General features: G+C 38.8%; 1 long non-coding RNA gene across 1 annotated transcript; it reads left to right on the forward strand.

Moving 5' to 3' along the window:
• Positions 1-3652: 3652 nt before the first annotated feature.
• Positions 3653-10479, forward strand: LOC146585008 (uncharacterized). The gene is made up of 3 exons (XR_014898073.1): positions 3653-3804; positions 6599-6698; positions 9882-10479. It is a non-coding gene; the product is annotated as an uncharacterized LOC146585008 (long non-coding RNA).
• Positions 10480-11826: the final 1347 nt, after the last annotated feature.

The raw sequence follows: 11826 nt of genomic DNA on the forward strand, positions 1-11826 counted from the left end.
TCTCGACAAATACACTTGAGCCTATGGTTTTGCTCTTTTTACCCTGCATGGTGTTAGCTGGTGGACTTTGTCACACCTTAACAATTTTTTTTTCTGTAAAACTGAGCCAACGTCACGCAATTGTGCTGTGTGAAACCAGGATGGGGCTTGTAAATATGAAACCCTTGGCCAAGGATTACAAAGTATCATGTGGTTACATCCTACAATCTATTCCCATTAGTTGATTCAATGGCATAAAGTATTGCAACATAAAACTCACAGAAAAAATCACTAGACGAGTAAATGACACTGCAATACAGTATTTCCAGGAAATTTCTCTGCGTGTAGACTTCTGAACTGGCACTTACCAAATGCCTAGGATCATATGAGAAGGCACTGCACTGCAGGAGCCACTGTGCCTCATAAGAGAGAGAGAACTTAAGACTTTTGATAGTGACTGTGTGGTTTCCCAAAGGCAATTCTCTCCAACAATCACTCTTTGCTTATTCTTAAAGTTCATTGCTATATATGGGTTAATCTCTGTTCTTTTGTTCTTTTTGAAATCCAGTTAAGACTTTAGTTTAGAAGTCAGGATAATGTGACTTCTATTTCTTTTGTTTCCAATTTACTTTTCATCAGCAGACAGGTGCTTGTGGATATAAGGGAAAAGTTAAAGATCTCTTCCCATCTTTTACACATGCTTTAATGTGCAAAGAGTGTGTGTGTGTCTGTATGTGTCTGTGTCTGTGTCCTCTGCAGAATAGCTGTGTATTGCTAAGGATTTGCCACTTCTCCTTGTGGAGCTGGCAGCATATTGGTCCTTATCCTTTACAGAAAGTTTATTACTTTCTGTGAAATACCTTGAGAATGAAAGAATACATTGAGATAAAGATTTATTATTCATCACTGCAAATACATTTGTTCATACATTTTAAAGCTGGGAACATTGTGTGATAAGAGACAGCTGTGTAGCTAAGACACTTACAGCGAGCATGCAAATTATATTTCAGATCTGAAGAAAGGTGCTGAGCCCAAGCATATCTTTTTGTAACTGTATCGGATGGACTAATAAAAGCTATTACATCCCCGCATAAAACATTATACAGTGAGACCCCAAAAATGAACTAAATCTGTTGATACTGATCACACTGCATATTTAACACAAGCACAAAAAATTGGAAGTAAAAATGTCACAGAAATCAGCTGGTCTCTGATTTGAATATTTTACAGGAGGAAGATGCCCCTTGAAAAGAGCAATGTTCATATTACAAACAGAACCACCACAAGTATCCCTTATCCCTGTGTGCGCAACTTCTCAGACGAATATCACTTAAGGCAGCAAGAGGCAATTCAGCAGAAGAAATGAAAGCAGGACTAGTCTTCTTGCAGAAACTAGACATTTTGTAAAAACAAATGGAGCAGAGAGAAGACTGGATGTCCGTGACTGAAATGACCGTGACAAGACAATCCCTCAGTATTTCAGATGGATAAAATCACAATGGGCTTCTCTGTGAAAATCTGATTGAAACACACTCATATGAAGTGTCTGGGTTTTTCTCAGAGAATGGAAATTAAGATTGCAGTAACTTTTCTACACCTGTTCAAATACATTTCAGTCCTCCATTTTTTTCCCAGTAAGGAGACAGAGAGGCTTCAGTGTGTCCTGTTCCTTTCAGATCCAGTTCTGAATTGCTGAATATTTCACGTGAAGTACTTTTCCTGAGGACAGTGCCTCTAACTTGAGCTGAAATTGTATCAGTGCCTGTGGCATTTCAGAAACAGAGAAGGCCACAGTGCCACACAGCAAGCTACATTTACTGCAGTCACCAGACAGCGGAACAAAAAACTTTTATTCCGCCCTATTGTTTGGCAGTAAATAGGAGCCTCTGGGGAAGGGAAAAGGTGGGTTTTTTTCCTGCTAATGGCTTTTCCTCTGAAGTAATCAATTCAGTTCTAGATGAATCCTAAAGGACTATTTTTCTCCCTTTTCCAAGAATTTGAATCTCCATTCAGGATGTGGAAGTGTTTTAACTGTGGGCTTATTTTTATAAAAAGAGTAACTATAGATTTCATCAGTGGCTTGTCTTTGAGAATTGCAGTTGACTTTTTAAATCATGGACATAAACAATACAAAAAAGATCAGTTTTGTAGGCTGTTCTGCTTACCAATGTATGGTAGTTTGGTGGAGTCCATTTTCAACGAATGACACTTAGGAAAGAAACAAAACCTSATGTGTCATATGAAGAAATTATGAACTTGTGGGTAAAACACAAAGCTAAACCTCAGGTACTTTTGAATTTGGGAGCAGACACCGTCCTATACATTGTGTGTGACTGTGAATTCCTCCTCAAATGACAGTAAACAACCCTTTTCAGGGTAAACAGGCATCAAATCAGATTTCCAGAGCTACCTCCTTGCTGCATGCTATTCAAATCTAAGCATTTGAAATAACACTTGACAGCCAACTTCATCTTTAAGCTCCCAAGCACCTTTCAAAAAATAACCCCTTTAGTCCTTCTCTGATTCATTTCTCCTGTCCTTCTTGATCCTCTATTTTAAGATATAGGCCTGTCTCTTTTAAAGTATTTGTATGGAATAGGGCATGGTGTGTGGGGGGAGGTCCTAATCTCAGTTTAGGAATTTAAGTACTATTGTGCTTAAAGTACTATGCATTATTTCTCATTGCATTTTCACTCCATTAAGATAATCCATTTCCATTCTSTACGGATTTTTACTTCTCAAGAGGGACAGCTGTTTTTTAAAGTATTAGTTAGCTTGTTTTCCAGCTTAGATTGTCTAAATGCACAGGCTTCCACTTTGTAACACCRTCTCAGCCAGCAGTTCTTCTGGCATAACAATTTGAGATCCTTGAGGTGGGCAGCTGATTTCTCCATTTCTCTCCATGTTGCCCAAGATAGGGCAGTGACTGTCTGTCATGCCAGAATGTGGTTTCAGATGATTAATTCATGCCTCACACTCAAAAACACACAAAATATCATGATGTTTACCTGCATACAGGAAAACAATATCTCTAGGTATTTGTATTCAAGATTTGATTTATATGAATGACATTTTGCATGTAAATATACAGCCAGCCATTTCACCGCTTGCCAGGAGGCATTTGAGCTAAACACAATGAAGCTCAACTTAATCCAAAATGTCATGTTCTCRTGTGCACCTAGCACAAAGGTTATCACACACATCAGAAAGTAAACCAACTTAAATTATTTGGCAATGAATTTGTGCCTTTTTCTTCCTGTGTTTGAAATAACTTATATTAAGGAATATGACTCCCAAGTGAGCCTCTATTTGTTTGTGTGCCTGATYTGAGATGGTTTGAAAAGATTCCTCCTCTCCTGTTCAGCCCAAGAAGAGTTGAGCCCCAGCTCCAGCAGGATACAGTAGACATAAGCTGAGAGTACCAATGCCAGGTTTACCAAATCTGCCACGTGCTTCTGCCCTTTTTAGCTTCCTTGGGGTTTTGTGAACAGCTGAGGGCTTCATGTTTCCATCTTTGTTGACTCTAGATTTGCGCTGGAGCCCTGCAAAGGTAAATCATTTGCAAAGGGAGATCACTCTGTCTAAGTGTGTGTTGAGATCTGGATTTCTTCAGAAAGGTCTGGGTGGAAAACATTAGAGTTCCTTTGTTTTTTTCCTTAGGAGTCCAGAAGGATTTCAGGCTTCTGACCTACTACTGGAAGATCAGATCTTCTATTTCAACATGTAGCTACTCTGATGTCTCCACTGCCCATTCTTCAACCCCTCTCCAACTGCTGCACACCTCTTCCAGGCCCAGGATGTTTCCCCAGTACTGAGACTGGAGAGGTAGTTCCTTAGGCATCCCTGACTATATTAATTGGCTATATCTGCCTGTTCRTTTGCCATGTTGTAGGTAGGTCTGGGGAGAATACAAATCCTCAACTCTAAAGGAGAGATAGAGTCATGATGGTTGCATGAGTCTCACCCTCCTTTTTGCAGAAAGCTAAAGTCACAGCCTCTGTTGCTGGGCAAACATCTTTCTTGTTGTGCTATCAGATATGCAGATGCAAACATTTCTCCAAATTTCAGTCAGCTTTTTAGCTTTTTTTTCCTCCTTTTTTTAGGTAATCAAAATATGAGTAGATTTTTCCTCTAGCTAAGAATCATAGAATCATAGAATCGGTAAGGTTGGAAGGGACCTCTGGAGATCATCTAGTCCAACCTCCCCGCTCAGCAGGGTCACCTAGAGCATGTTAGACAGCGTTGCATCCAGGCAGGCCTTGAAGATCTCTGGAGAAGGAGACTCCACAACCTCTCTGGGCAACCTGTCCCAGTGCTCCATCACGCTCACAGTGAAGAAATTCCCCCTCACACTCAGGCAGAACTTCCTGTGGTTCAGTTTTTGCCCATTGCCTCTTGTCCTGTCACATGGGAAGAAGCCTTGCAGCCTGTATTTTGTCACAGCTGTAGATAAGCCTGAGTCATGCAATAATTATGCTACAAAGTGACATTGAAGCCTATAGAGTTTGCTGTTGTTCAAACAACATTACTTTATTTTTCTATTGAGATGGCTACGCATCATTCTTCTGCTGTCCTTTCTGAGTCCTGGCTGTGAGCTAACTATCAACAACGTACTTTATTTTYCCTCAGATATTTCTCACTAAGACAAGTCCCCAAGGCTATTGGAAGCAGTCTGTTCAAGTAAGAACTAACTGAAAGCAGTCTTAAGTTTTGAGACTGCAGGAATGTAAACTCTAGTCTAACTGCTGAAATGCCTGCAGGCTTGCTCCCGAGCATGGATCCAAACCTCACATGAGTACAAGGCCCTGTACATGGCCAGCAAAGTGCCCAGAAGGGTATGAGAAGCACAGAAGGCTTCTACATGATGTATATGACATAGGAAAAAAAGAGTGGCAGGTTGCAAACTACAGGGAATCAGCTATTTTTAACCTGAAGGTTATCCTGGCCTATGATGGATACTGGTGAGGGCATCAGCTCTCACGTGTGATGGCCCTTCTCAGTAGCAAGAGCAGCAGAAGTCCTCTGATTTTCTGAGCCAGTCCAGCTTCTTTCCCTTCTCTTGTGGAAGRAGACCCAGAAGACTGGCTTCAGCTCTCCTCCTTTCTGGCAGCAAAGAGACACTTGAGAATGAGGTAAGGGGAACAGTTGTTTGGGGTGGGAAGGGAGAGAAAGGATGGTGGTCTGTAATAAAGGGTGAATCAAATGTTAAAGGAGAGGAAGAATTATAGTCAGCTGTGTACGCCACTTTTTCTATCCTTTAACCAAAGCCCTATTTGAAATGGGAAATTTCCTCCTTTCCTGCCCTTACTTCCTTTCTCTCTCGTTCTACCACCACTACAAAACTTAGTTTTACCTACAGATCTGAGAAGTTTGGAGCTGGCTCTGCCTTGTGTTTGTGCCTATAGGTTAGAGTGAATCTGCAGGCCTGAAACAGGAGGAAGAGTGGAGTGCAAAACTTCAATAGCTGCTGCTGGCCTGCATTTGCAAGTTAATGGTGCCCTTTTTCAAGGGTTACAGAAGTGTTGCTTATATTATGGAAGTGCAGCATCCCGGGCATTTGATTTGGACTGAGCTCCTTGTGCTTATTAGTTACCCTATGCATGGTGTAACCTCTGGCTTAAAACTGAGCTTGCGTCACCTGACTGTAGAAGGGAGGATAGGCTGAATTCTTTCCTGACTGGTAGCTGCAAATAAATATTAGAGCAGATCAAACAAAACCCAGGACTCTGAAGTAACAGCAAAAACAGCAATTAGTTTAAATTTGCCATTGTAAATGTGGTCTCTTTTGGCTTTCAGCAAAACACTGTTACGCTGTGTCTGGAAGCGCTTCAGCTTCCAGAAGAGTTACGTAAACTCTCCTCCAGAATCCAGCAAGAGAAAAGAGGATAAAATGGAGGTGACCTCATCAGATCCAGCATCTCCTGCATTTGCACCCCAGGGCTGTGGTTTTGTTCTGGTCCCATACCTCACCATGASAGCCCTTAGCACGCAAGCTGCTGACTGACCTGGCCCAAAAGACGCTGTGAGAGGCAGTGGTGCTATACAGGCACTGAACAGGAGTCAAACTCAAAGGGATCCTCTTAATAGCTTCAGCTTTATGTTATGGTCCCTGCCCTACCCTGAGAACTGGGAACAGGGAGCAGGACTGTACTCGCAGGCCAAATGTTTTGGGCACCACCACTAGAAGAATAGGAATGTCTTTTTCTCTAAAAATGCTGCATTAAGTGAGACTTTAAAATGTATGTCCATACATGACAAAATCACTGGATGCTCTCTGATGCATACAGGCAGTCGCCTTTGGAGGCTACCCATCTATCTTTAAGCTATCATCCAAGATGTGAACTAAATTAACTTTTGTAGGTGTTATTGAGGCCATTTACCTGAACTTGACACTTTTGTGCCAAAATTTACATGTTTGGTTTTATGCACTTTCAAGAGTAACACATACTTATAAGGCAGGGCCTGGGACTGCATTTTAAGTGCAGGCACTTTAAATTTCTACCTGGTGCCAGGTATGCTGGGCTGGCACTTTCCAGTTTGTTTTTTGGATTTGCAACTTTCCAAAAATTATTCAGGAGAGATTCAGATTACCTGACAATATTCTACCTTTTCTTTTAAGGACCTCTGAACAGTTATCCATCTGTCCCGGGGGAATGTAAATGCAAACCAACTACCTGTCAATGCGTTGTGAGCCAACTGAGACCGTGAAATTAAAGGAGGTACATAATATTCAATTATACTGCATTAAGTAACATACACACAGAATCCATTTTTTAAATGAAACATGAAAGATTATCAGCTTTCAAGAATTATTCTCTGAAAATTATCTAGTGAGTTGAACTACCTTTTATTTTAACAGCATAGTTAGTGGTTTTCACATAGTGTTTAGGTGTGAAACCATTACATGAATAATTCACCTGGKTTTTTTTCAGTTTGTTTTCTCCAGTCACACTCCCCATTAACAAAGAAAACCTAGTGAATGGAGAGCTCCTAGAACACTGAATTCATCAGTTCATGAAATAAAATATATATGCTGAAGAATTTCTAAGAGGGATTTATTATTCCTGAAGTGCAATATAATTACAGCATTCGTTGATTCTAACTTTGTTGTTACATTTTCTTTGAATTATTTGTTAAAACTTGCATAAAATGTGTTTCTTGTACAAAGCAAGTATGTGGAACTCTAGACAGAGAATAGCACTACAGACATTAACATAATTAACATATAGCAAGAAAAAAAAAGAACTCATTATCTTTGTTTTCTATTACATCTATGACTATGTAGGGTAAAGCACTGACAGGCTAGGGAATGTCAATATTATCACTGTACACACTTAATTCACCATTTAAATCCATTTACTTTGTTTTTCCACCAGATTCCTGCCTCATTCCATCCTTTTTGCTCATGACCTCCTTTCTCATATCCTACACTGACTGTGTGACTAGCTATTTAATATTTGTTTTTATTTTTATCATTCACTGCATGGCCTCAATGCTTTATTTACTGCACCATTTAGACTCTCTGTGGATGGAAGATTTACCAGTGCCCTCAGAGGCTTTGTCTCCTTTTTTTTAACTATAGAATCTGAGCATTTAACATACAGTGACAACTTTATCTTTACAGCACCTCTGCGAGGTAAAATGCTATGCTTCTTCCCATTTTGCATATGAAGAATTGAAGGAAAAGATAATGGCAAAACACTAAAAAGTGCAGACTATTTTTGATATCCAGTGTCTGAGGCATTAGCTAACCGTTTATATTAATGTATACATTCAGTGAAGAGTTCTGATGAGCTCTGTTTCTGAGTAGCCCTTCTGCAAATCAAGCCCAGATGTTCTTACTCAAAGGAGTAAATGCAGTTTAATGGACACCCCTGGAAAACATTGKTTTTCACTCTTTGCCTAAAAACACACGAGTTTTTTTTGCCAGAGCTAAAAATCCAGTTTTTCAGAGCAGCTTCTATGCTTTGAAAACCTAAGACAGTCCTCTCTTTTCTGCAGCTCCTTGTTTCACTTTAAATGCTATCAAATTCTGCAAGAAATGCAACATTAATCATACAGATGTCATTACACCACTCTGACCACAATCCACAGCTCATATGAACAAAATATTAGTAGGCAATGAAATTCTATCTCGTGAAAGCACATACCAGAAAAATATAGAAACGGAGGTGATATTAGTCTTGTTTTTTCTGTGAAAACAGCTCTCCAGTCCCACAATAGCTTATTCCAAAGGTTTTAAGTCCATTTTCTAGACTACATAGGTATTAGAATTTCCCAATTAAAGAGTTTTAAGGTGTTTTTATTATGATTAACATATAAGCTTCCCCCCCCAATGTCTTTCTAGTAAATGGCAGAAGATTTTTTCCCAATATTTTTAAGTTTATGGGAAATTTCAATCTAAAATCTAGCAAGGACATAAACCACTGATAATGGCCCCCCATAATGGAAAGGACACCAGAAACTTACTGATTTTGAAGGTTTAAGGAAAGCTCTAACTTCCAGTTAGGAAAAGCTATCATTGGCATAGGTAATTTCCTATATTTTTAGTATTATGAGCCTTGCATGTACCTTGGAAATAGCTGATTTAATCCAGAAGTCAGTCTCTTTATTCCTATGAGTTAATCTACAGGAATTTTGATCTTTTTAAGTATATTTTTTGGTAGGAAAGCTTGACAATTATATTTAAGTGAACTTGGAAGTTAAACCTTGTTCATGATTTCATGTTGATTTTTAGAAAGCTACAACTGGGCTTTTCCTTTCTTAAATATGATTATCAGCTGACTTTGGGGTTAAAAGTGAGAAAAAAATCCCCATTATTTGTTTAGCTCATTTCATTGAGTTGCAAAATACCAATTAGCATGCTTTGAAGAGGTAACTGTGAAGCCAATGTTACAGTAATGGTAGTTGGTGCAAAGTAATTAACAGTCCTAATTTTTCTATTTAGTTTATGGGAGTAGCTGCTTTTTGCAGTAAAGGACATTCAGATGTAGATCAAAAAACATCATTATGAAGCCTTGATAAAAATCTATTAAGCTGCCAGGCCTTTTCTTTTTGTGTGGGTAAATGTGTATAAGCTGGGCATCAACAGAGGTAAGGGCAGCTGTTTTGTTCTTTTTAAAAAAATAGAAAGTTAACTTACCAATCAGTTTTTCCTGTTAGGTTATGATCTTATATGGGTCTATATCATTTCGTTACTGTTGGCCTTAAAATATTCAAGGCATGAGTCCATACACAGCCAGTCATTTACCCAGCTGGCCTAGGGTGCAGTTTATTTTGTTTCAGAGACACTTTGCACAAGCCTATTGTATATTATTTGTCTACTTGTTTCAAAAAATGAAGGATTTTTACAGTTGTTTTATCATCATGCTGGGAAGGAATATGTCTGGTCTATTTTTAACAGCTTTGTGTCAGAGAAGGAGGTATCTTCTTTTCAAGGCTTTTCAAAGCAGAGAGACCTTAAAAATGTACTCAGTTTTTATCAACTCAAAGTGCTCATGCAAACAGAAATGAGACRGGAAAGAACATGAAGGTCAAACTTGCATAAACATGCTGTTGTCCATGTTAGCTGCTAGGAGAAAGAGCAACATACATTTGAACTGAATTGCATTATGCAGAAAAGACAGAAGATGCTATTCTGGCAATGTCACATTTCTTTCATGAGCACTCCCATGTGATAAAACTCAGAGGTACTATTTCCTTTCAGTAAATTAAGAAGCATAAACTGAAATGGATCGTTATGACTCGACCATGATTTTTTAACAACAAAGGAAGAAAGAGTTTTACAGTTCTGTTTTTGTTTTAAAGTTTGGAGACATCAGACTTTTTTTTTTCACTTCTATCAGCAAATAATTAAATTTCCTAGCACTATCATTGTAATTAATCAATTTCTTCTTTTCAAGAATTCCACACTCTGCTACAGAAAGAAATACACCAGAAGTTGACCTCCTCATCTTGAATATTGTATTTAGTGAGTATCTAAATCTGACACCAAATTTCTTCAGAAAGAAAATTTAAAGTGAAACCATTTTCTTTGAAAAAGACATTCAAAACCTTTGGAGGACAGACATTTTGAATGGGGCAAATACATAATTGTAAAAACACCCCCTCACCCAAGAGAATGAAATTCTTTTCAAGAAACCTAGCATTTATTATGCATGGAAGATCTCTTCCTCTTTTACAAGACCTAGCCGCTTGGGACATCTTTCTGGTTACAGACYCACTGTTCATTTTGCTGCTTCCTGTACCAGCCCTCTCTCAGTCTGCTCATGCCATTCACTCAAATGTGTTTCTACTTTCAAGAAAACACCCCTTTGTTTATTCAGATTGAGGACTGCTTATCCTATGGGATAATTGCCTGGATTTCCATGTGGCCCAAGGAAGCAGTGCCCTGCAGCCCCACCTCAGGCCTCCCCAGCAGCCTGCAATCTCTGCTTTGCTCCTCAGACACCWCCCTCTCTCCACTGACAGTACTCAAGGACTGGGGGAGAAATTATGCTCTCTGACACTTTCTCTTTAGAAGTGTTTGCATTTGTAATGCAATAAAAGACGTGATTTTAGAACCTGGTCCTTTGACATCAAACTTTGAAGAAGAAGATTGGAAATGCTTAGATTTGCAGTTCATTAGAAAAGTGTTTTACCTTGTAAAAGAATCAGTTTTCATACATTATATGCCTTGCTTTTCTCTTGAGTGTATATTTTCATTTGTGACTTAGTGCATTTTGGTAGTTCTGTGTACTGTATATCTTTTTTTCAATTAGTCCATCTGGGACTCTTCTGTTTTGACATTTTGAATACTTAGATTCTATCATTAATCAGATTAAAGTGTAGTACAAGTGTATAATACAAAATTGTGATAAAGCAGTGTAATGTATAATTAATAAAAATTACTTTCATTAGAAATACAATGAAATTTTCAGTTGTTTCTAACTTAAGCTTTTTAATTTTTCCCCACCTCTAAGACAAAAAGGTTTTTTATTAGCTGTGATCTACTGTTGTGAAAAGGAGTTTTCTGTTTCTTTACACGTAATAAAGTATTGAGGAATGAGGTGGAAAGATAATTATTGGCAGAGGGGGGGGTTCCTGCCTTTCATCTCTCTCTGTGGCTGGTCTGAATGAGGCATTGGGGTTTCAGTTTATTTTCACCTGGACAGTGGTTTTACTGCAGGATCAYAGTCTTGTAGATAGTGTCAGGAAAAGAAGCCGTGAAATACCATTTTATTTCTAGAGTGTCCCAGGATTGATTTTAAAGACTCACTCCATTCTCCTTCACTGCTAGGCTACGGCCAGTGACAGTTTTATGGCAGGATTCATGTAATACCTACATTACCATGGCTCCTGCATCTAGGCATGACTGACAAAGAAATGAGGTGATGTCATAAAAATTACAAAGTGAAGATGATGATGAGGAAGTGATGAAGAAAAGTTTCATTTTGAGAGGAAAAAATTAAGCTCCTGGGATTTTACACAGACTCGTTATAGAATAGTACAGTTCTCTAGAGGAGCTGTTGTGTGTTGAACTAAAATTGGGCTGTATCTGACCCAACTTTTTCTCTTTTTGTCCACTCAAGGGAATGATCATGGAGAAACTGTGAACTAGTGGAGAAAGAATGGAAGAAGCCCACTAGTCCACAAGAGTTTCCACAACCACACAGTGGCTGGGACTAATCCGTAGAAAATGCATTTTCTGTGTTTTCTCAGTTTTCCATGTCGCTTCCCCAACAGCATTGACTTGAACTAATTCAAGCAGATACTTCCAGAGCTAGATCCCTCAGGGTAGTAATTCACAAAGTTGAACATGCTGATGTAAATTAAGGAAGACTTAATACACAAGGCTAGTATCTATGC

Source organism: Rhea americana, unplaced genomic scaffold (genome assembly GCF_003343005.1).
Source record: "Rhea americana isolate MKP2758 unplaced genomic scaffold, rheAme1 scaffold_86, whole genome shotgun sequence".
Classification (NCBI taxonomy): domain Eukaryota; kingdom Metazoa; phylum Chordata; class Aves; order Rheiformes; family Rheidae; genus Rhea; species Rhea americana.